The 24,827-nt window shown below is 42.3% G+C and overlaps 1 pseudogene; it reads left to right on the top strand.

The window, feature by feature from the left end:
* The first annotated feature begins 903 nt into the window (after positions 1-903).
* Positions 904-18,995, top strand: LOC118850014 (annotated as a pseudogene).
* Positions 18,996-24,827: the final 5,832 nt, after the last annotated feature.

Genomic DNA, 24,827 nt, shown 5'->3' with positions numbered 1-24,827 from the left:
GGAGTCAGATTCAGGTGATATGGCCTCACCTCCCAAATTCCTTCTGCTATCTGTTGTTTGGTCTTTTCACTTGTGCCTGATTTTTCGTGACCCCATTTGGGGTTTTCTTGGCAAAGATACTGGAGTGGTTTGCCATTTCCTTCTCCAGTTCATTTTACAGATGAGGGAAACTGAGGCAAACAGGTTAGTGACCTTTCTGGAGCTGCATGTCTAGTAAGTATCTGAGGCTGGATTTGAACTCAGGAAGTTGAGTCTTCCTGACTCCAGGCCTGGGCCTCTATCCACTGTGTCACCTAGCTGTCCCCAACTCCTCTGTAGGCCTGTTTTCTTATCTGTAAAATTTGGAACTTGGATTAGATAACTTCTAAGGCCTCCTGTAGCTCTAAAGCTAAAGGTTAATGAACTTAGTTCCCACTATAGAGTTTGAAGGCATGCTTCTTTGTCCAGCATTTGTCCCAGCATCAATGGGGACGAGGCGTCTCCTAGATTGGGACATGGGACCCTTCAACTCTTGACAATTCTCCATTTCCTAGGCCAGGTCTATACTTGCTCATGTGGGAAAATAACCCTCTGCCCACTCACAGGGGATGATTGTGTATTAATGGGTCAATAGATATGTCAGGGCATGTGGGGTTGAAAAGGCAGGGGTGATGTTTATTGTGATGTAGGGTCTTTCAGATAGGCCTATAAAAAGGGGCAAGTTCTAGCCTTGCTCCTGGCCTGGCGGGTGGGAGAATCCCACGCTCATAAATTGCATGAAACAACTTTCTCTTCTCTTTTATGTTGTCTGAGCCCCCTCCCAGAGCACATAAAAGGGAGGGACGATTATGAGGCAGGTCACAAGCCAGATTGCCTTCCCTCTCAATTTTATTTTTCTCAGGGACTTTCACCTAAGGAGACGGCATGGCCTCCTGCATCAGTTGGAAAAGCGACACCAAGAACCTTAGTTCTTGTTCAGCTGTGGTGCCAAGGCTAGGAGCCCGGGCAAGTGTCACTACCCTCTCCTACCGAGGGGGAAGCCCTGGGGGTCTGGGCTACAGGAAAGTTGGGGGCTTTAGCAGCCAGAGCCTGGGGGTCGTAGGGTCCCTTCAAATTCCTATAGGCTACAGACGCCCTCTGTGCAGTGGGGGCAGCTTTGGCTACCGAGTTGGGGGCCTGGGTGGACCCAGGCCCCCCTCTATTACGACTGTTACCATCAATGAGAGCCTTCTGACCCCGCTCAACCTGGACATCGACCCCAATGCCCAGGGCGTGAAGCATGAGGAGAAAGAGCAGATTAAGGGTCTTAACAACAAGTTTGCTGCCTTCATTGATAAGGTGAGTTTGGGGTCTGGGATCACCCAGGAACCAGGGGATGGACAAAAGGAGAGCTCACGCAGTGACTCTCTCTAATGTCCCATTACCCACATTGTGGCTTTACTGTGGCAAACGTTGATTTCCCCTTCTCATTTGATGCTGCCATCTCTTCAAAGGTAATTCCTCTATGGGGTTGATCACTATCCCTATTAATATTCTTGAAGAAAACATAAGGGGTATCAGGAAAGAAGGACCTTTAATGCAAAAATACTTAATTCCTTTTTCCACACTTGTGGCACGAGACTCCAGACAATTGATTACAAGAGGAGGAAGGCCGATGACTGCTCCCTCTGGTACCATGCATCTAAGAAGTGGTGCTGTAAACCTAAGCGTTAGTTCATTCATTCAACAAACATTTATTAAGCAGCTTATTGTATGCAATACTCTTTTGAGAAAAATCTAAAGTTTAAGCTGGCCTCTGGCACCAATGTGCCTATGATCTAGTAAAGAAGAGCAGGCATGCATATAAGTAGTGATAATGTAAAAACGTAAGATAACCAATGTGTGAAAGGTGAGGAAAATGTGCTCTGAGAAGCAGGGAGGAGCAAACCAGCTTTCCATCATCTCCTAAGCAGGGTCCTTGGAAGGCTATTTTAGTATTTGTCATGAGGAATTTTGAATTTCCACATCATACATTTATCTGTCATAACCCATATACTACATATGGGTTATATTCTTGGTTTCTTTAAGAACTGCAGGTTGATACTAACCTTCTGCTGTGGTATCTGTGTCTGTGTCTGTGTACAGCTTTAGATCCCGGAGGCGTATCATTCAGGGGCACTAGTAAATGTTTAACAATCAGCTAGGGAACTTTGGAGGAGGGGAGAGTACATCCAACAAAATTTTAAATTTCTAATCTACATAATTAACATTTTAGCATTATTAGCATAAATAATTTAGCATTAGAAAGGCATACTTTTCTAAAGTCCAGATGATTTTTAAAAATCTCTATAAATCAAGCCTTGGTTTGTAGCATTTGCCTATTTCCAAATTGTAAACGTTCACACTGAACATTTAACAACTGGCTCTCAAGAGCCCATTCAAACTGGTTGCAGCACACCCATAGGCTTTTTGTCCCCCTGCTGGCCTTGGGTGGGAGGCTAGCAGGATCATGGCCCTGGAGGATTTAGAGCTAGAAGGGCCTTAGAGATCATCCAGTTTTAATCCCTTCAATTTATAGGTGAGGAAACTGAGGCAAAGGTTATGATACTTGTCCAGGGTCACTTGCACAGCTGGGGGGAGCCAACATCTGAACCTCGGCCTTTGTGGCTTCAAGTCTAGTGCTCTTCTTCCTATGCCACACAGCTGAGGGAGAGGTTCCTTTTGGCAGATATATTCTGGTCTATGTCTTTGGCAAAGAGCCTGCAGAAGGATGTGTGACCTCATGGGGCTGGTGGGATGGGGATTGGTCTGTTTGCATTTCAGAGGGACAGATGGAAAGGAGAACCTGTAACGATTAGAGATTTCCAAAAAACCCATTCATAAGCATGATACCAGGGAAAGAGCACTGGGTTTGGGGTCAGAGGCTCAAGGTTCAAGTTCTACCACTATTACTTAATGCCTGGGTGACCTTAGGCAAGTCACTGAACTCCTCTGTGACTCAGTTTCCACATCTGTAAAACAAAGGGGTTTGGACTAGGTGGCCTCTAGGATCTCTTTCTGCTCTACACCAGGTGATCTTTTATCCAAATACATTTTCATAATCTGCACCAGTGTCTTCCTTTTGTAATCTGGGGCTCAAGTCCATTTGCATGAGACTCGCCTCCTTGGCAGAAAATGATTACTTGTTCCCTCCCTGCCTTGAGGGAGTGGAGTTGACAGGAGCCCAAGGAGTAGAGAGATCCAAAGTCTTCTGGTTTCTAGTTTTAAGAGAGGACACACCTGGTTCCAGGATCTTTTCAGGAAGGTGCCTTGGAAGGAGAGAAAGACTTGGGGAAGAAGATGACTTATAGAGAAACTATGTCCTAACCCTACTGGACACCATCAAGGGTCCTCAGTCTCTCATGCCAGCTAGAGTCACCATATTTCAGAGTTAGAGAGAATTTAGAAATCATTTTGCAGATAAGAAAACCAAGACCAAAGAGAGAAAATGTTTTACCTAATTTTACCTAAGGTCACACAGGTAGTGAGTTTAAGAGCTGGAATTCAAACACAGGTCCTTTGGGTACAAATCTAGTACTCTTTCCACTACTACATATGCCCTCCTCCCTTCTCAAGTAGGGCGCAAACAGTTAGCCATCTATAGTTAAAGATCCATTTTTTTTGTTTGGGAATTATCCACAGAGTTGAATTCATGGATTTCCCTTTCCCTTGTTCTCAAAGGGCATCCATGCATTCACAGGCACAGTTTTCTAGTCCTAGGATGCGTCCCTTACTCATCTCCATGTGTTGAAGTCTGTCTCTTTCTTCAAGGCTCAGCTTAGACAACATCTCCTCGTGAAGCCTCCCCTGATTCTTAGGAGCATGGACTTAGAATGGAAAAGAACTTCTCAAGACACTTAATCTCAAGACATTGGAACTAGGCAAACACTATAAACTTCTCAAGACACTTAACTCATTGTATAGATGAGAAAATGGGCCCCCATAGAGGCCACATGACTTGCCCAAAGATACATAAGTAGTTAAGTATCAGAGGCAGGATGCTCCTAGTTGAAAGTGTTGTCTCCCTCAGATTTTTCTAGAGCACTTTGCCTGGATTTCTCCCTCCTCCCATCATGCTCTATCTTGCAACATGCTAATTTGAGAGTCTACTGTATCTCCCTGAAGGGCAGGGAAGGGAACAAGCATTTATTAAGCACCTACTATGTGCCAGGCAATTGGTGCCTACTACATGCCAGGCAATTAGCACCTACTATGTGCCAGGCAATTGGTGCCTACCATGCTAAGTGGCTCACAGATATTTCATAATCAGAGTCAGAGTTAGAGGCTCTGGATTTGGATCTTAGACATGCTACTTACTACTTTCCTAGAAATCATCTTAACTCCTCTAGGCTTCTGTTTCTGCAACTGAAAAACAAAGGGGTGTTACTAGATTGCTTCTAGGGTCCCTTCTAATTTTAAAGCTATGATCTAATGACCTCAGCTTTTGTAGCACATTCTATGATTTGGGGTTGGGGGCAACAGTTTTTACCTTTCCATTCAATTGTGTTGAGGCTTAACATGAATTTTCCGCGCCTTATCATTGATAAACATTTGGTAAAAGAAAAGAAGAGAGGTGATTGGACTTCCTTAGGAAAATTTGATTCCAGTGCTCAGTGCTAAGAAACAAGGCTCTCATGGTGGAAACGACATAGTTCTGATGGTCATGGAGTCCTTGATCTAATTAAAGCCATAGAGAGGGGTGAGTAGGGGAGCCCAGTCTTCTTCTTGTAACCTTCCAACAACAAGAGGAATCATAGTTTGCATCTGTTGTGTTGCCTGTATTCAAAAGAGGAGCTATTGGTGAAACAAGGGTACTTGGGCAAGTGGGGCAAGAGTCCAGGGAGTTGACCAGTTTCTAGAAATCTGAATATTATAGTTAGAAAGGTCATTAAGGATCATCCAGGCCAGGGGTGGGGAACCTGCAGCCTTAAGGCCACATGTGGCCCTCTAGGTCCTCAAGTGCAGCCCTTTGACTGAATCCCAACTTCACAGAACAAATCTCCTTAGTAAAAGGATTTGTTCTGTAAAATTTGGACTCAGTTAAAAGACTGTACCCAAGGACTTAGAAGGCCACAAATGGCCTTGAGGCCACAGGTTCCCCACACCTGATTTAGGCCAAAATCTTTCATTTTACGGACACAGAAACCGAAAATCAGGGCATTAAGGCGGCAGGGCTGAAATACCTGGATACAGGTTCTCCCATCATGTCTTTCTCTCCATGGCTGCAGGTCCGGTTCTTGGAGCAGCAGAACAAGCTGCTGGAGACCAAATGGAACTTCTACCAGAACCAGAGATGCTGCCAAAGCAACATGGAGCCCCTGTTCAATGGTTATATTGATTCCATGAAGAGAGAACTGGAGGGTGTTGAAGCTGACAGTGGACGTCTGTCCTCTGAGCTCAACCACATGCAAGAGGTATTGGAAGGCTACAAGAAGAAGTGAGTATCAGGTTGGAAAGGAGCCAAGAGGCTTTCATGGAACATGAATCAGGCTGAGTCCATACATAATGCAAAGGGAACATGAAGATCCCAGAAATTGACTCCAAATCACAACTTTCTGATCTCCATGTTGTTTAGCCTGAGTCTATACAGAACAGAGGAGGGTTCACTGGTTTGCCTCCCCCTCCCCCCTCCCCCCAAATCCCAAACTCTATTATTCATAGCATTTGGGGGAAATCCAGAAGGAGAAGGATACACAAACCCTGTCTTTGGGGAGCTCCTAGTCAGACAGAGAATATGGCACCTGAAGCTACAAACAATATAGATTAATACTATAGAGACTAATAGAAAGAAAGGCAAATACTTAGTAGTAGGAATTGCATATATTAGTGCTGAAGGGTATTTTAATACTTAATTATGGAAGGTTAACTTTCTTGATTAAACAAGTAGAGTCAATCAATGAAAAATTCCAAAGGGAGGTGATTTGATAATGATCTAGTTAATTTAATCAATGCATATAAAAAATGGATGATTCTTTGCTTCTTACCTCTCTCCCTCCTGTCTTCCTTCCTCCCCTCCCTCCCTCCCTCTCTTCCTTCCTCCCTTCTTTCCTTCCTCCCCTCCCTCCCTCCCTCCCTTCCTCCCTTCTTTCCTTCTTTCCTTTCTCCCTCCCTCCCTCCCTTCCTTCCCTACCTCCTTCCTTTTCTTCTTCCCTCCATCCTTCCTTAGATCTTCTTGACATCAGGCCCAGTATACCATCCATCATGCTACCTAGCTGCTTTTGATAGCTTGGAGATTGGGTGTTCAGTATTGTTACATCTAAACACCATTCTTAAATTCAGAAAATTGTGGATAAAAGTTTGGTTTGTGGTGAGGCTCTGTTTCTAATACAGTTTGTCGCTTGTATTCTCCAGGATATTTTGAGGTTAGTATGGGGCTTTGTCGTTTCATGAAAGATAGTGAGCTTATAAAGCGTAATTCTTGCCATCGAGTCATTTCTTACTAGATACAGCTGTTGCTAATGTTGAGTTGTTTCAATTGTGTCTGACTCTTTGTGACACCATTTGGGGTTCTGTTGGCAAAGATACTGGAGTGGTTTGCATTTGCTTCTCCAGCTCATTTTACAGATGAGGAAACTGAGGCAAACAGGGTTAAGCGACTTGCCCAGGGTCACATATCTAGTAACAGTCTGAGGCCAGATTTAAACTCAGGAAGATGAGTCTTCCTGACTCCAGGCCCCACACTCTTTCTACTGCACCACCTAGCTGCCCGTATTAAGGATTATTAGGTAGCTTGCTCATGTTTTTTCAGCCTGCATTGATGTGTTACAAAGTTTCTATCATGTCCTTGCATAATTTATATTGATCAATAAGTCCAGTTTCTTTAAAATTAACCTTTGTATAATTTTTAGAGAAGACAATCTGGTTCTGAATTATTGCCATTACAAAGGCTTCCCCCTCCACAAACAATTCTGCGTGATTCAGCCATTTATGCTAGGCTTCTTTGTCAATATATTGTGGGCTGAGGTCATGAAGATGTGGAGGCCCTCATGGAGGGCCTTTTGACTCTATTCTTGGATCTCAGCTATTTATTGGACTCCAAACCAGAGGTCGGGCACATTCAGCTACATTAGACAAATCAGCCTTTGTTATTTTCCAGTGTTATCAGCTTTTTATCAATCATTATTATTCTTCAGTGAAAGTATTTCTGTAGGTTTTCGACCTCTTTACCACGTGCTCGGGGGATGTCTACCAATCCTCTCTTCCTTTTGGTTAGGTAGTATTAATCTTTATATGGCCATCTTAGGGTAATGGGCCCTGCGTTTCATTGATGTTGTATAGGTTTTTGTGAAGATACTTTTCCAATATGTTGTAGTCTATTTTACATTTATAGTTAACATGAAGGTATGCAGGTGTTGCTTGCTTTGAAGGCGTTTGTTTTTTAAATTGAGCTTTGTTTTCAGGGTGTCGATGTGTCTCTTAACGGACGGAACCATAGCTTTCTCCTTGATAACTTTAAACTTGATATATCCTGTCCAACAGAGAACAAGATGTTAATAGATATCATCTTTCTTCACCAGTTTAATATTTCAGTCTCCATCTTTCCTTGTCTTATATTAAGACTTACACTTATCGAGTCTGAGATATCATTGAAGAATGTTTCTGTGAGTTGAAGAGACTGTTTAACATGTTTTGCAGGGGAGCCACGTAACTTGATGTGTATCTACTGATAAATAACATGTTTCGGTTACAGTCCTCTAATATGAGAGTCAGATTTAGTTTTATTTAGGAGAGATGATGATGGACTTAAGGCTAGGCAAAACCATAATGGACTTGAACTGTTTTCCTAAAGAAATGCTTTATTTATTGCATTTTAATTAAAATTTTTCAGGTTTGCATTCTCTTCTATCCATTTCTCATCCCCTCAATCAAGAAAGCAAACAACAACAGAACCCCTGTCATAAATATGTATAGTCAGGCAAAAGAAGTTCCCAAATTGGTTATGTCAATATGCACATGTAGAAACATACATATACACATATGTATGTGTATTTATGTATAATATACATGTATGTTTATATCTATAGTTCATATAGATGTCTATTTTTGCAACATCCATATGCTTTATATTTTATATAGAGATGTTTATATTTGTATATATCTAGATCTCAATCCGTAATTTGTTTTTTACATTATTGCGTTGGTGGCATGTTTTAAATAGAAAACAGTTTTCCGTGTGGATCTCAAATACTCTAGAATCTGCACTCTGCGTAAGTCTATTTTTATAAATTTGTGCCATGTGAATAACCCATGAGTGTGGAACAAAGTCAAAGTTTTGTGATAATCAACAAAGACAGTATAAATGTTATGGTGCCTTTGGGCAGGTGTTCACTGATCACCGAGTACTATAAATGATAAGCTGTTCTTTACACACACACACACCCAGGGCTTTGGGGCACACCTTTTTAGTTTCTCAAACAATAGATTAATTTTTTTACAAGTATATATGTACATATGTGCACATATGTACTTGTAAAAAATTTATATATATACACACATATACATATATCTTTATATATATTTTACCAACACAAGCTGTCAATGCTTTGTATAAAGTATATAACACACAATTGACCCATTGTTTGAAGGGGCCTTTAGTGTTCCTTTTGTTAAGAAAGATGGCAGCAGGCATGCATCTGAGTAAAATGGTGTGCTGATACTTCATGTACCACTGGGAAGCATTTGAGATGATACATATCGATCTTAACTGCCGCTGCTGCTTTAGAAGCTAGAGTTGCAGTTACCTCCCTGGGCATAACTCTTCCCTGTCATTCATTATATTAATGGCGCTCAAGCTTTCTATTTCGCATTTGATCTAACTTGGGTTCTTGTATTGGACTTCTTGCAGTTATATAGATGACTGCAAATGTTCCACATAACTGTTAATACTGTCATTACTATTACTAGGAATGGATATCTGATTTCATCAGTGGGGAACACCCTCCCCACACTGAAGACATGCCACTGTTTTGTAATTTACAGTCTTAGAGGGTTGCTTGGGGGGGGGCATTTAGAGGTTAAATGACTTGCCTCAAGCACATACTTAATGCATTTTCAAAGGGAGGGCTTTAACCTAGGCCTTACTGATACCAAAGCCAACACTCACATTAATAATAATAATAACTGGGAAGGCAACGTGGTCTGGTGCAGAGGGGTCAAACTAATGGGGCCATATGAGACCCACAAAAATTTTGAGTGCTGCCTAAACCAAATTAAAATGTAACTGAGAAATTTTTGATAAAACAAATAAAAATACAATACAACATAGATTATGTTAATTTGTGGTTTTCTTAGTCAATATTATTGCCAGCTGAGATCTGTTTCCATTTGATTTTTATACCATTGATCTAGTGGATAAGAGTTGGTCTTGGAGGCAGAAAGTCCTAGGTTCAAGTCCCACCCCTGGTACATATATGTGATGGCGGAAAAGTCACTTAATCTCTCAGTGCCCAAGACTGATCTCCATTGGTAGAGGGACTTTCCTTCTCCAGGTTTTCCCTATACTAATAAATTCACAGGTCAAGTCCTTATTCCCATCTCTTGGAAAAGCAAGATAGCTTAATGGTTAGAGTATTGCTTTGAAGCTAGGTTTCCTGGATTGTTGCTAATTTACCCTCGCTTTGTCATAAAGATGCATCCTGAGTATCCCAGGTCCCACATTAACTGGAACTTGAGGAAATGATACAGTTGACTGGATGCCAGCAGAGAGCTAATTCTCATAAAGCCGCTTCTCCCTCCTCAGAATATCTCTCCTTTTCAGGAAGAACCTTCTATCTATTTTCAAGCTCTGAATGAACAGCTGTCCTCTTCCTTCCTTTTCTCATAGTTGTAATGCTTTTCCATTCTCTCCCATCCTGGCAAAGTCAAGTCCCCCTTCTGCTATCTCAGATCCTTTTTTTTTTTTTTCTGTTGAAGCCTCACTCTTGTTTCTTTTAAGAACATGTTCATTTTTTATAAGAATCTGGAGTGTGTTGAATGCCAAGATCAGCCTGCACTGGGGACACAGATAACTTGACTGTGGTAAAAATACAGACTTGCAGGTTGAAATCTTTTGGTCTTTTTTTTTCTTTTTGAACTACATAAAAATTTGTATCTCAAGCCCTTGGCTAATATTTTTTTTTTTGCCCATTATTCTTTCCATAACTTGACATCTCCACTCAACTTTTTTTTTCTTACTCTCAACAATTCAATAGTCAAACCCACCGCCCCTTCGGTTTTGCATCAACCTAGCTGCTTCCCCAATTTGTTCTAATCCCCAGCCCACTGAATCAATTTTACCCTTTAATTGCTTCCACTTACCTTTTCTTTCTCATTTTGACTTGTTTTTGCCAACTACCTCTCCCTTATTCTTCTTCAATCTGCCTTTCTAGGTTCCATTCCCTAACCCTTCTGGATTCTCCTAAATTTTTATGTCCTTTTTGATTGTCTTTTCAACATGGAAGTAGACTCTGGACCAGTATTTGAGCCTGGACATTGTTCTTCAAATTTCCCTCAAGTTGTCACCGATTTTGTTCAAAATTTCCATTACAAAATCAACTCCTGACCTAGCTACAGGATTTCTTTATTATTATTTATCTCACTTTTCTCTTCTCCGAAAGCTTCTTTTATAACCTTATCCTATAGAAACTCCAAGTAGAATTCTACCCAATGTGGAATTTTGGTTATGAACTAGCTGGTCCTTCTCCTTAGATGGAACCAGAGACATGGATCTTTGCTCTGGCCTCTTTTGGGGTGTCAGAGAAAGACAATGGATTCTTGTTTAGTTCATGTTGTTTTTTTTCATCCTTGCCCCAACTGTTAGGGGAAAGATAGAATTCTAGAGCTAAGGTTTTACAGAAGCAGCCAAAATTACCCAAGATATCCGTATCCTGTAATTTAACTGTAGTGAACCTTACTGCCCAGCTGAGGAATCTGTGGGTTTCCATGTCAACTGGGGCTCTCAAATTCACCTTGACATTTTGTGAGAGAAAACAGAAGACATAGGGTGGGAAAATCTCTCATACAGAACAGCTTGGACCCATCTCTATTAGGTCAAAGCACAGGAATTCAAGCAATCAATGGTAGAATTGGGAATGAAGGGCTTGAGAGAGAATAGGGTTTTTTGGAGTAGAGCTTCATAGACTTTTTAGATCTGAAAGACATCTTAGAAGTCATAGATATCAATGCTCTCATTTTCCAGAAGTGGACGGTGAGGCTCAGAAAGGGTCTATGATACCATTTAGCAGAGGAGATGGGATGTAAAGCTCCTTACTTCCAATCCAATCTTTTCACTCAATTCTTGGCATTTCAGATTTGTGAAAATGAAAGCCAAATGAGGCTTAACCTATTCTTTGAATTTTGAGGCAAGCCAGCCTGAAACAGTCCTAGGTTTTTCTACCCCTTTTGCTCTCTCTCCATAGGTATGAAGAGGAGGTAGGCCTCAGAGCTACAGCAGAAAATGAGTTTGTGGTCCTGAAGAAGGTGAGTGACTCTTCCTTCATTCAGAGGAAGCAAATTTCATTGCAAATAGAAATCTGAGTTCAGAGGTATGGTTTAGTTGTCACCCTACATACAGGGCTATTAGCAGACATTTGAATCCACTGGTTATCATTATTTAGATTGACTTAGGAAAAACTGAATAAAACAAAGAGGTGCTCTTGTCTCTCCCCTGGCCTCCATGTCTCCGTTTAGGAACCCAGGCACTCTTTATTAGTCTGAAAATCATTGATTTCATTCTAAATGACTTTTTCACTTTGTAGGCAACCGGGTGAACGGCTGACATTTTTCTCTCACTTTATTTTGAGTTTATGTACATACAGGCCATCTAAGACAATACTAGTCTGTGTTCTCCTTCATTTGTGGCTCTATGACCCTATAGTCTTTACTAGTTGCCATGTAAGATGTGTCTTTTGAAGAACTTGTAATGGTCACTATTCCAAAATGTTAGGCTAGCTCTCAAGGCAAACTTAGAGCATAACCTCATGCCCTTTAATTACCACCTACTTGGACATACTGTCATGGAGCAGATAGATGGGCAGAGGGAAAGACAGCAGTTGAGTCAAAACAGAGGTCTTGGTTTGTTTGGTCAGAAACCTCTACTTGATCAGAACGAGATGATTGTCTACACAGCAAAATAGATTCACAGTGAGTTGTTCACTCTTGAATAACAAATGAACTGACCAGATTTTCCAGGGAGTCAGATTCTGGTGGTTCCATAGTAACTTTTGTTCGGGGAAGCAGCTATCCCTCTCTAGAATATGAGGAAAACAGCTTCCACTAATCAGCAAGCTCTCCAAGTCCTAACGTAGTAAGGTCCCACCTCCCACCATCAGTGATTCCACATAGGAGAGGAGCTGCAATGGGTGTTGTTGAAAGCTGGTTCAATTTGGCCTGAACGGTTAAATGAGCAGAGAATCCATGTTGGGGTGGGGGAAGCCTGGTGTAATGGCCTGGCTTTTAGTTCCAGCTCTGGCTCTTTCCTTGGTTAATTCATTTCTCCTTGAAAGGCTTTAGGTTTCCAAGCCATGAAATGAGAAGGTTAGACTCCACAATCTCTCAAAGGCTTACAGGACCTGAAACAGTTCAACTCTCCCATTTGGTGGAGGAGAAAATTGAGGCCCTTGGAGGCTACCGATAATAAGTATAAGAGCTGGGGCCTGAGCCTAGGTTTTCTGACTCCAAGTCCAGCGCTTTTTCAGCTATTCAATGCTTTTCTGAGTTCTCTTTCACTTCTAACACCATGTCATAAAAAAGTAAGGGCAGTGAGATGGGACCAATGGGTGGAGAGGCCTTGAAGGTAGGACTCAGGAGCTTGAATAAAATATTCTAGGGAAGAGTCCAAATTAACTACCAAGGACATATGAAGGAAGATGCTATCTGCGCCCAAAGAAAGAACTGATAAATAGAAGTGTGTATAGAATGACTTTGCATATATATGTATGTTTGTATGTATGCATGTATATACACACACATATACATATATACACATATACACACATACATACATGTGTGTATATATGTGTATAGATGTGTGTATATATACATATACACATGCATATACACACATATATAATATACATACACACATATACATATACATATACATATACATATACATATATATAAGACCTCTAGGCTGGGGGGAGGAGGGAGGAGATGGAAGAAAAAAAAGAAATTTATATGACAACTTTATTATGCATATAAAAGGAATAGCAAGTTGTACATAATAGATTTGCAGTTTCATGCACAATTATCTTTTTAAAAATTATGTTATGGAGATGCTTGTTTTATTCCATAAATTAAAAATAAAACAAATAAAAAATGTTAAAAAGAGTCTCTGTTTTTGAGAAGAGGAGGAGCATTGTTCATGGAAGATGACTCTAAGAGCATTGTTCAGGGCATATGAGGGGAGAAAGACCCAAGTGTCCAGCAGGAAGGCTGTTGCAGTCATCTGGGTGGGAGCTGATGAGGGGGTGGACTAGGGTGGTGGCTCTGGGAGTCAGAAGGAAAAGATGAAAGATGGAGGAGGAAGAATCATGACTACCTCTATCCTCTCCCTCACAAGGATGTAGATGGTGCTTACAGCCGGAGGGCAGACCTGGAAGCAAACACTGATAACCTGGTGGACGAGATTGCCTTCCTTCGAGCTTTGTTTGAGGAGGTAAAACAAGCTTTGTATTAAGAGGAACAAGAAAGAGGAGCCCAGTGAAGGCATGATAAGCCCACTGAGTCCCTGTTTTCTAGGCAGTCACAGACTCTAAATCATTCAAGGCCTTAACATTCTTTGCCAATGGGACGTTCCTGTTTAGGTCTCACTTGAACTCCCTTCTGCTATATCCACAGCATGTTTTTCTGCTTTGTTTCTTCACACACGTTTAAAATGGCCTGTCTCCTTTGATCTTTAGGATAATCCTGAATGCTGGCATTAAGGTTACATCTACACAGCACAATATGCATCCATAACAGGAGGGTAGAGTCTTTTGGCAATTATCTTATTCATTCTTGAAGTAGAGACAAATAAGATAGCTAATTCCAGACCTCAAATCTAGTCAGTGACTGATTCAGCAGGCTGGCTGCAGAGAACCAATCGGAATCATCCAAGCCTTAGAGGAGGATGCTTCCACTGGACTGTCTGCTTGGACCAGAAACCAAATCTTCACTTAGCTCTTGGCCATGGGAATAGGACCCAAGTAACTTCTTAGCCAGTTCTTCCTACGATTGTCTAATGTTTTTAAGGTTTAAATTAATTTAATTAAGGTTTTAATGTTTTAAAGCTCAGGATTTGAACTTGTCTTTCATGCTCTACATGCATCAGATGAGAGTTTAACAACTGAGAAAGGGATGGGAGGGAATGTCAAGCCAAAAGTAATGGCCATTCACTCTTGTAGGAGATTCGGTTACTCCAGTCACAAATCTCAAACACCTCTGTCGTAGTGAAGATGGACAACAGCCGGGAGCTCAACATGGACTCAGTTGTTGCTGAGATAAAAGCTCAGTATGATGACATTGCCAGCCGCAGCCGGGCTGAGGCTGAGTCTTGGTACCAAAGCAAGGTTAGAAGGTCCATCTCCCTTGTCTCCAGGGAACTGTAGTAGAAAGGATTCAGGGGAAATTTTAAGCAAGTGAGCCAGGTGGGATGGGGTAGGATTTTTACTGGGTTATAGTCAAATCAATATGTAGCATCTGTCTTCCCAGGATCAGAGCTGGTTGGGTTCAATCTCATAAACATTCTGAGAATATGAAAGTTTGCATGGTCAGTTCATTCATTGCTGGACGGAGGAAGGAAAGCAAAGAGATCTACCATATCTCCTCTTGATTCTCCATGATGTTGGAGAGGAGCAGTGGCCTGACTCAGTACAAAACCTATGGTTAGACCCAAGTTTTCTAGTTCCATTGCAAAGAAACCAGGTCAAGTGGACATGGCCAAGCTCTTTGGTGGCTTCAATCGGGAAGGGCCTTGGTGGGTGGGATTGGTGAAAAAGCCCTGACTCTATGGCCTGATGACCTGGATTACAATCTTGGTACTGTCACTTACAATGTGATCTTGGGGATGCCACTTCTTTCTCAGCTTCAGTTTTCTACTCCATAATTTGAGGGAGCATAGATGAGATGAACTCTAAGGTCTCATGTATCTCTAGAAATTTGCAATTCTCTTTGGCCCTGCAGTGTGAGGAGATGAAGGCCACTGTGACCCGGCAGGGAGAGAATCTCCGGAAAACCAAGGAGGAGATCAATGAGCTGAACCGCCTGATCCAGAGGCTGACAGCAGAGGTGCAGAATGCCAAGCAGCAGGTCAGAAGGGAAAGTACAGAGGACAGGGGAGAAGGGTATGGGGCACCAAGGGGTGGTCTCCTCCATCAGCTCTAGCCCTTTACATCTTCTGATCCATATTCAGGTCAAGGAGTGACTCTTCAGGGCCAGTGTGTTGCTGGAGGCTGGCTTCTCCTGCTCCCCAACATTGGTGGTGCTATCATGTGCCCACTATCCCTCATTGTTCAGGACATCCTCAGGAAAAACAAAACAAAACAAAACAAAACCAAGATCATTTCCATTCTCCTCTCCCTTCCTCTCATAGCGCTGCAAGCTGGAGGCTGCGGTGTCAGAATCAGAGCAGCAGGGTGAGGCAGCTCTGAACGATGCCAAGAGCAAGCTGGCAGAACTGGAGGAAGCGCTACAGAAAGCCAAGCAGGACATGGCCTGCCAGCTGCGGGAGTACCAGGAGCTGATGAACGTCAAGCTGGGGCTTGATGTGGAAATCGCCACCTACAGAAAGCTGCTAGAAGGAGAGGAGAGCAGGTGGGGGTAAAGGCAAGGGGGCACCCAGCAGTTCTTCTTTGGGATGGAATCCTAGAGTGTCAGAGATTAAAAAGCACCTCAGAGATAGTCTTCTAGTCAAATCACTTCAGTTCCTAAAGGAGAAAGTGGAAGCCCAGGGAGGGAGGGGGAAGTCGCATAGCTAGTTAGTGGCAGGCTCCTTACTATTTTCCAGTTCTCCAATGTTCTTTCTGAGAGATGAGATAATATTTGTATAATGCTTAGTACAGTGCCTGGCACATAGAAACCATGTAATAAATGTTCATTTCCTTCCTTCCTTCCTTTCTCACACTAAGGCAAAACCCTGGCAACTTCATTTAGGAATGGATCATAGAATTGAGGGCTGTAAAAGGCATTAGCCATCATCTAGTCTAGGCCCCTTGTCATATAAAAGAAGAAACGGAGTTCCAGAGAGGAGAATTTACTTGTCTAAAGTCACAAGGCTAGTACACAGCAAGCCAGGATTGGAACTTGGGCCTTCACTGCCCCATGACACTTTTCTATCAGTCAGCATAAGCTAAAGTTCTACCCCATCCTCCCCACTCCCCTCTCCCCAACCTGTGATTTCATGAAAATAGGGAACTCCCAGTGTGGAAACTCTCTCCTCCAAAACCTGCAATTTCATGAGAGTAGGGAACTCCCAATGTGGAAACTCTCTCCTCCAAAAAACCTGCAATTTCATGAGTGTAGGGAGCCCCCAGTGTGGAAACTCTCTCCTCCAAAACCTACGATTTCATGAGAGTATTACTATATAATATGATTCATTATAATGAACATAAAATCATTATATAATTATATAACATTGTGTAATAACATAATAAATTATAGAATATATTATATTGATACTATAATATGATATAGTATGATACATTTACAAATATCAAATAAGACATATTTGATCCTCACAGCAACCCTGGAAGGTAGGTGATATTATGATCCTCATTTGGCAGAGGCAGACAGGGGTTAGATGACTCGCCCAGGGTCACACAGCTAGTCAGGTCTTCCTGCCTCCAGGTCCTGTGCTCTATCCACTGTTACACCCAGTTGCCCAAGACAAAGATAAGGCCATCCTCAGTCCTTTGCATTCACATCATATTTCCCTCTTCCCTCTCCTTCACCTCCACAGTTTTCACAGTCCTTTCATATACAATATTGAGTGAACATTTTGGAACCAGAAGGAACCTTGGAAGACGTCTAGGAAGTGACTTACCCAAGGTCACGTAGACAGTCAATGACAGAGCCAAGATTTAGACATCAGAGCAGGATTGACCCCCAGGCCCTCTGATTCTACATCAGAGTGCTTTCCCCACTATACCACAGTCGTCTCTCTTGTCCAATGTTGTCCATTTTGATGAAACTGAGGCCTGCAGAAAGACAGTGATTTGTCCTAAGTCCCAAAGTTAGATAGGGCCTCCCCAAGTCTTATGGGTAGAATGGAAACTTCCGGAAGGCAGGATCTGTTTTTTATTTTTGTCTCCATATCCCTGTCACCTGGTGCAGTGCTTTGGATACAATCTGTAGCCAATGATGATAAGTAACTGCTTATTGAATTGATCTGCTGGCATGGTGTTGGCACAGGCTGGCCTATAATGTTTTCTGTGCCACTCATTGCTCCTTGCTTGTTAAAGTGCCAGAGGAGGATATGGCGCAGCGATTGAGTACCTCTACTTCCCTGGGGATAGATACCCTCCCCACCTTCTCTCTCTTGCCCAAAATTAAACTCAAGGCTTCAGAGAAGATGCAGAGAACCTGCGTGTCACCGAAAAGCAGAGGATTCCATTTCTAACCGTGTTCTCTCTCCTTTTATTGGACAGGTTGTGCGACGGTGTTGGCTCAGTCAACATATGTGAGTATTTTATATGCCTTCGCACATTGTAGTAATGTTCTAAATGGGGCCATGTCTATAGTTGTCATTCAAGCCCCATATCTCTATGGTACGAAGCCCAATGGGAGGGGGAGAGGAAGGAGAAGGAAGGGAGAGCTGGAGGGGAATCTCCAGTCTCCTTGATTCTGGTTCCAATTTCAGAGTTGAAGGACCCGTTTCAATCAGATTATTATTATTATTCACCTGCTTGGTGCTGGGACCCAGGCACAATGTGCATGGACGCATGGGAGGCTTAACAGACTTACAGAATATTTTCAGGAGAGGACATGTTTAGCTTGGGCTGTTGGCCCAGACGCTTTAGATTTCTGACATAAACTCTTGATTATCTATCGTAGGGAACACACACCGTAGCCCATAGCAAAGTTTTGTTTCTACTGAATAATTTACACTTATAATTTATACATTATATTATATTACTATAATTTATACTTATGGATAATTTATACACACTCCTAAGTTTAGAAAGTACTTTTCACACATTCTCTTATTTGAACCTCAAAAAGAACCTTGTGAGGGAGGAGCTATAAGTGTTATGATGCCCATTTTAGGAATGAGGTAATTGAGATTCACAGACCAAATAACTTGCCCATGGTCACAGAGCTAGCAAAGGCAGGATTGGAACTCAGGTCTTCCTGACTCCAAATCTAGCACTCTACTGACTTTGTCATGCTGGGCTTCTCTTGCCATAGTTTCTTCCCCTCTATCCCATCCCATCCACTACGGTCTGTCAATAAGAACACTAGTCTTATGATATATGTTGATATGATATAATTTAAAATCAGAGGTAGCTGTCATTTAGTGGATAAAATATTGTCCTCAGAGCCAAGAAGACCAGAATTCAAGTCTAGCCTATGACACACACTAGCTGTGTGACCCTAACTTCTAAATGCTCTAGAGAACCCTCTAAGACTGTTAGTAGAGGAGTTTTCTCATCTGGAAGTTTTTCCAGGTCCAGTACTTATTAATATTAGACTATGCTTAATGGAATTAGGAAGCTCAATCTGCCATCCCTCAAATTAAGGAATTTACATATCTGATTAAAAGCTACTTTGGGGCCATTTGTTGCTTTGACCCGTCAATGTTACCACCCCAGAACCGATCACTGACTATGAAACATGTTGAGTCAAAACCTGCTGTGCAGGAGAAACAGGCTGACAAATCTGATGCCATGTCTTTGTCTACAGGTGTGAGGCGTTCCCAGGGGGGAGTGGTCAGTGGAGACCTCTACCCCACTGTCGTCTCTCGAGGGACCAGTGCTGGTGGGATCAGCTCCCCGTCGGGGAGAGTCAGCTGTTCCAGTGCTAGGTCGGTCAGGTTTGCATAGAGGGGAGCCTGATTTGGACAGAAGGGGCTTGAAGAAAAGGGGACTTTGATTCCTTCAGGTCAGAGCATCTGTTTCATAAAGTCCCCCAGCCAAGGATCCTCATTTATCTCTCCAGTGTTAAGCACTATGGAAAGAGTCCTGGTTTTGGAGTCAGAGGGTCTGTCTTCAAACTTTCCCTGCAATGCTTACTACCTGTGAGACCTTGGACAAGTCACTTGTAACTAGAATTTAAATCACTTCACCTCCTTGGGTATTCCTCATCTGTAAAAGGAGGGGGTGGGAATCAATGGCCTTTGAGGATCTTGATTGATCTGTGATCTTTTTACCTCTCTGCTGATTTTATTCACTTTTGTTTATCTGAATCTTTCATTGATGTTACTTGATTGAATATTTGATTGATGTTGGTTGACTCCCATAGGTAGGGACCTGGAAAGGAGGGCCTTGAACAGAACAGCACCTCTAATTTTTCTTTCCTAGGTGTCTGGAAGTTGTGAACCATGTAAAATGAGGCTTTCAAGTTAAACATTCTGGTCCATCAGCCCAGTCATTAAGGCCCAAGGGATTAACTGCTCTTGGGCTGGAAGACCCAAATCATGGTCTTTGACTAACTGGCAGATACTTGAGAGAATGAATAAGACAATGAGCAACCCTATAGATACTAGGGAAGATACATCCCAACCTGTACAACAAATAGTGAACACGGAAGGACTGGGGCACCCTTCTTTGGAGATCAAATCTATTAAGCAGTTAATTATCAGAGAGCAGGCCTTTTCCAGAATTTTTGCTTCATGAAGCCAGAATTTAAGTGTCTGTCTGTTTAGACTCCACGCCTTCGAGGGTGCTGGGTATTTTCCTGGTACTGCACTTCTCTGACCCTCCTCCCTTTACCCTTCCCCCACCTTTTGAGTAGTCTTACTCCTAACTCCAGTTTCCAATGATATCACCAATCCTTGAGATGTTCCACCCCTGGGAGTTCTACCCGCTTTGGCCTGAAGTGATTGGAATAGCCCTTTGGGCAGAAGCGCCAGGAATACAAGAGATCACATGGACTTAGCATTCACTTTTTCTCTACAACCCTTCATAGGATCATAGATCCAGAGATGAAAGGGGCCTCAGAGGCCATCTAGTCCACCTTGTGGAGCAAGGCAGTACAGATAGCTCCATTTATAAATGGGGAAAATGGAGCATCCTGAGGGACAAAGAGTCACTTGAGGAAACAGGCTCTGAGATAATCATGAGATATCTTCTCATAGTTGGTAAATGCAACTAAGACTCATTTCAAGGTCTGTGACTCCATGTCTCGTGTTCATCCCACTATACCAGGTTGAAGATATATTTAGAAACAGCTTCCGGCCATTGCTTCTCCATTGACTTGTTCTAAGAGGCATCTGTGTTCATCTCACAGATCAATTTGGAATCTAGGATTTTAAAAATGTTTTCCCCTTTTCCTCTTCCCCACCACTGACAGAATGGAAGTCATCCAACCCTGAGTATAGGAGGAGCAATACGCGGCAGTCACTAGGTTGTGGACGTGGCAGCAGCTGCCCACGCTTGGCTCATTTTCCTGCTTTTGTTAGCCTACAGGGAAGTAGGCTGTCACATGATCACTTAGTTAATTAACTAGCAAGGGGATGTAGTATACAATTTTGCCATCACGTAATTCTACCCCAAGTCCAGCCAAATAGTTTCATCAGAAGTTAGACGAACGCCCATGTTCTGGCTTTCCCAAAGGCTGTAGTATCCTCACTGCCCAGCAGAGGGCTTCAGCCTGCCTACTGTCCCTCTCATCTAATTGAGCTTCCAACAATTGTAGCCTGGCAAAGGCCCCGGGTTCAATACAGATCGAGGAGTACACTATAGAAGAAACTCCAACACTACTAAAATAGTAAAAAAAAATTCTCTCTGTTCTTGAGCTCCTACCCCACACTTGTATGATATCCCTCCCTTTGACTGATTTCTGTATTATTTTACATAAGTAATCTACAATGCAGCCACATTCATTTCATTATTCAGAACAAACAAAAAGTTAAACTGTCTTTGACCATTTCTGGAAAAAACTGTAGCATTCTCTGGCTCTCCTTCCTGCTTTCCCTAGGTGGTAAATGAATCAGGGGTGGGAGTTACATGGGGCCTTCTCAGGGAGTAGGGGCCTAAATCAACTGAGACAAAGAAACTGAGAGAGGAGGGAGTTTGTCCTCCCCTCCTCATCACCAGCTGATACAGCTCAGGAGCTGTTAGCCAGCTACCTTGGAATTCATCTTTGCTACAGACCTGACTCATCCTGCAACACCAACATTTTGTAATCCTAGAAAGGAGATTGAATCTTCATCTGCTCTAGGTCTGGCGCTTGACTCTCAAGCTCTCTCAGAAGTCTGGGTCACTGCTACAGCCAGCAGGCATCTCATCTGAAAATATCAGTCTCTGCGGTCAGCATGGCATGGACCCCATGCCCTCTTCCCTTTTCTCTTTTTGCAGCCTGGAACTTGTGGCTGAACAAAAATCTTTTCCAAGATCAGGAGAAATCTAGAGATTTGTGGGGCTTTGTATACCCACATATTGCTTTTTTCGGTGTCTTGCTGATTTCCTCCCCCAGCATCACTTCCTCAAGGGGAGTCATTAGGAATACTCAGATGTAAAATGTTTTGAACAATTCTGCCCTAGGACTGATGGTTCTAAAATGGTATCATCCAGCCACCATGACTGGGCTTTGCGTTGTGTGATGCGGGACATTGCACAGCCCTCCAATTTCTATATCTGATTCACTTCAGTGAGTATAGACTGTCCTCTGAAAGACTGCTCTTAGGTCATGTGCATCCCCCACACCCACCCTCATTCCTAGATAAAATGATGTATATACCCCTTCCCCATCAAAACTTTCTAAGCAACTGGAACCAAGTTTAAATGAATGAAAGGAGAGCTGTTGGGAAAAGTAACAAAAAATTCAGCCTGTGTGTATGCAAAAGGGCTTATCTTAGAAATTATAGAGCACTTGAGCTGGGGAGAACCTTCTAAATAGAGCAGAACAGAATAGAAGTTCCAACATCACTAAAATAGTAAAAAATTTCACCTCTGTTCTTGAGTTTCCACAGGACATTTGTGTAATTTCCCTGAAGTCAAGCCTAGTCTCTTTACTCTATAGATGAGGTTGTTGAAGCCCCAAGTGAGGAAATACCTTGCCCCAGGTCACCCAGCTAATTAGCAGCTGAGCTGGAACTCCAAGGAATATTATTTCCAATTCAGGGCTCTTTCCACAGCAGGATTTTATTGGCCATTATCTAGTCCAGGCCCCTCATTTTAGAAATGTGGAAAGTGATGTTCAAAGATGGGAAAGTACCTGCCTCACTCCACACAGCTGTTTCTCATAGCTTGGTGATGATAGTGGGAGGGGAAGAGATAGTTACCAGCTGATCATATCAATGAATCCTCAAGTCTCTTTGTTTCTGGGATTGACTTTTTCCTTGTTAATTATCTCTAGCTTTCTAAAGCCACTTCTTTTCCCACTTTCATTGCCTAACCGCCTGCTCCCCTGAATCACTGGGATGCGGTATGGCACCGCAAAGCAGAGGGCCCAGGAGACTTCTCTAGTAAGTCAAATTCAAGGCGGTCTTGAATTATTGGACACATTCTGAGTTTGCAACATTCAGAGAGACTGAGGAAGGACCTTATAATGGTTAAAATCCATGAGGTTCTGGGATTTAGAAATATGAGAAATATCATGATTCATTTTTTTCCTCCAGACCATAAATCAGGGCTTGATATTTAAATAAGCTGGGGAGGGCAACTCCTTCAGCCTTTATGTAAGTTGTATTTAGCTCAATTGGTAATGCTTGTTTAGTACTGGGGCTTCAAAGGAAAAAAAAGATTCTTAGTTCTAAGTAGAGCTCTGTTCATCCTGTAAATACTGGTTTATTCAAATGAGGTGTATCTGTCTCTGTTTTGTTCACCTGTGTTTTCTGGGACCACTCACCTGCACAATTTATTGTTTTGGGGCCGTTGCTCCTTGAGTATCTGTCAGCTACTTTTTGAAGTTTCATGTTTCTCTTTTGTAAATTCCTCTCAATAAAAATCTGTCTTTTGGTTAGCTTTGGCTCTTAGCATTTGAATCTTCACTTCTCTTCAAAGGAAAATGCTGTTGCCATGAGAAACTGCCCTGGAAGCAAGGAAGCATCTCAGAGATGCCAGTTGTTGGTCACAAGGGAAACTGGCTGAAACAGTGGGGATGATTCATTGCCAGCCAGCTGTAATTATTGGAAAACAGCTTGAGACACGTAGCAGCCCCATCTTGGCAATGCAGGATGGGCTTAAAAAAACCACAACCAAATAATAGATAACCCCAAATCCTGCCTTTTGGCCTTTGGAAGGCAGGACACAATGTTTCCCAATCAGATTTAACTTGCTTGGTAAAGGCAGATTTATGCCAACTACGTAAGACAGATTTAGTGGTATCTAGCTGGCATAGTGGATTGACCATTGGACTTGGAGTCAGAAAGACCTGAGTGTGAATTGGACACTTATCAGCTGTGTGACCCCAAGCCTCAATTTCTTCATCTGTCAAATAAAAATTATAATAGTACCTACTTCCCCATGTTCTTGGGAGGATCAATGCAAACCCTAAAGTGCTGCATAAATCTCAACGACTATTAGGAAATCTATAATCATGGAGCCGAAAGGGAAGATGACCTAATGTAGATTATTTAATCTATTTATCTAATCTAGAGCCTTCATTTTATTAATGAAGAAAGTAAGGACCAGGGAGATCAATTGACTTGCCCAGAATCACACAGTCATCTGAAATTCACAGCTAGGACCAGGATCTAGACCTTCCCGTTCTTAATCTACTAACTTCTTTTTCCATTCTGATACACTGGCATCGCCCCTGGGCACAATTTTGCAATGTCTTGGGAAAATGGGAGCTTGACAGTAGAAATTTTCTGGGGTTGAAAGTTGACTGTACTATCATTGAAGCTTATTAGATTATTGAAGCTTTTAAGTCCAGAAAAGATAGGGAGGGGGAGAAAACCTGGTATGATTTCAGAACTCACAAAATCATAGGATCATAGATTTTGAGCTAGAATAGACCTTAGAGATCAGCTAGTCTGAACCTCTTATTTTATAGAAATGGAAACTGAAGCCCAGAGACACGTAATGATCTTCCCAGGGTAATAGAGCTAACCAGGATCAGAGGCAGAATTTGAACTCAGGTCACCCTGACTCCTATCTCAGCATGTAGACTATTATTATTAGAATCTTTGAGAAGACTCTTTAGTGATCACTTAATCCAATAACCTCATTTTAAAGATGAGGAAACAGTCTCAGAGAAGAGAGGTGATTTGTCCATCTTCATAAAACTTGTGAGGGGCTCACTCAAAGCAGTATTCCATTCCATCTTTTAAAAATGGGGTTCAAGAGGATGAAAAGATTGTTTTTTGGTGTCAGGCTTCAAACCCTCTCAGGCAGGGCAACGACCTGAGTGGCTGCCAAACCCTTGGGACTAATACCAGAATGGGTTTCAGCTTCTCTCTCCCAGTCAAAGGAACCTGAAGGTATCCATGAGCCAATCAACAAGCACAAGTTATTTTGTGCCAGTCACCGTGAAGTGTGCCAGTGACACAAAGAAAAAGCACAATTCATCCCCATCCCTAAGGCATTTGCATTCTATTAGAGGAGACATGTACCTATGTGATTATAAACAAAATACAAAGTAGGTGCACGATAGTCTCAGAGAAGAAGGCACTAGCTTCTGAGTGGAAGGTCCCTTGTAGAAGCTGGTGCTTGAGTTGAGTGATAAGGGAAGCCAGGAAGAAGAAACTGGAGGAAGAAAATTGCCTGGCA

This window comes from Trichosurus vulpecula, chromosome 5 (assembly GCF_011100635.1).
Source record: "Trichosurus vulpecula isolate mTriVul1 chromosome 5, mTriVul1.pri, whole genome shotgun sequence".
In the NCBI taxonomy this organism is placed as follows: Eukaryota; Metazoa; Chordata; class Mammalia; order Diprotodontia; family Phalangeridae; genus Trichosurus; species Trichosurus vulpecula.
The sequence above is the reverse complement of the archived record's forward strand: the minus strand, read 5'-3'. Positions and strand labels throughout refer to the sequence as shown.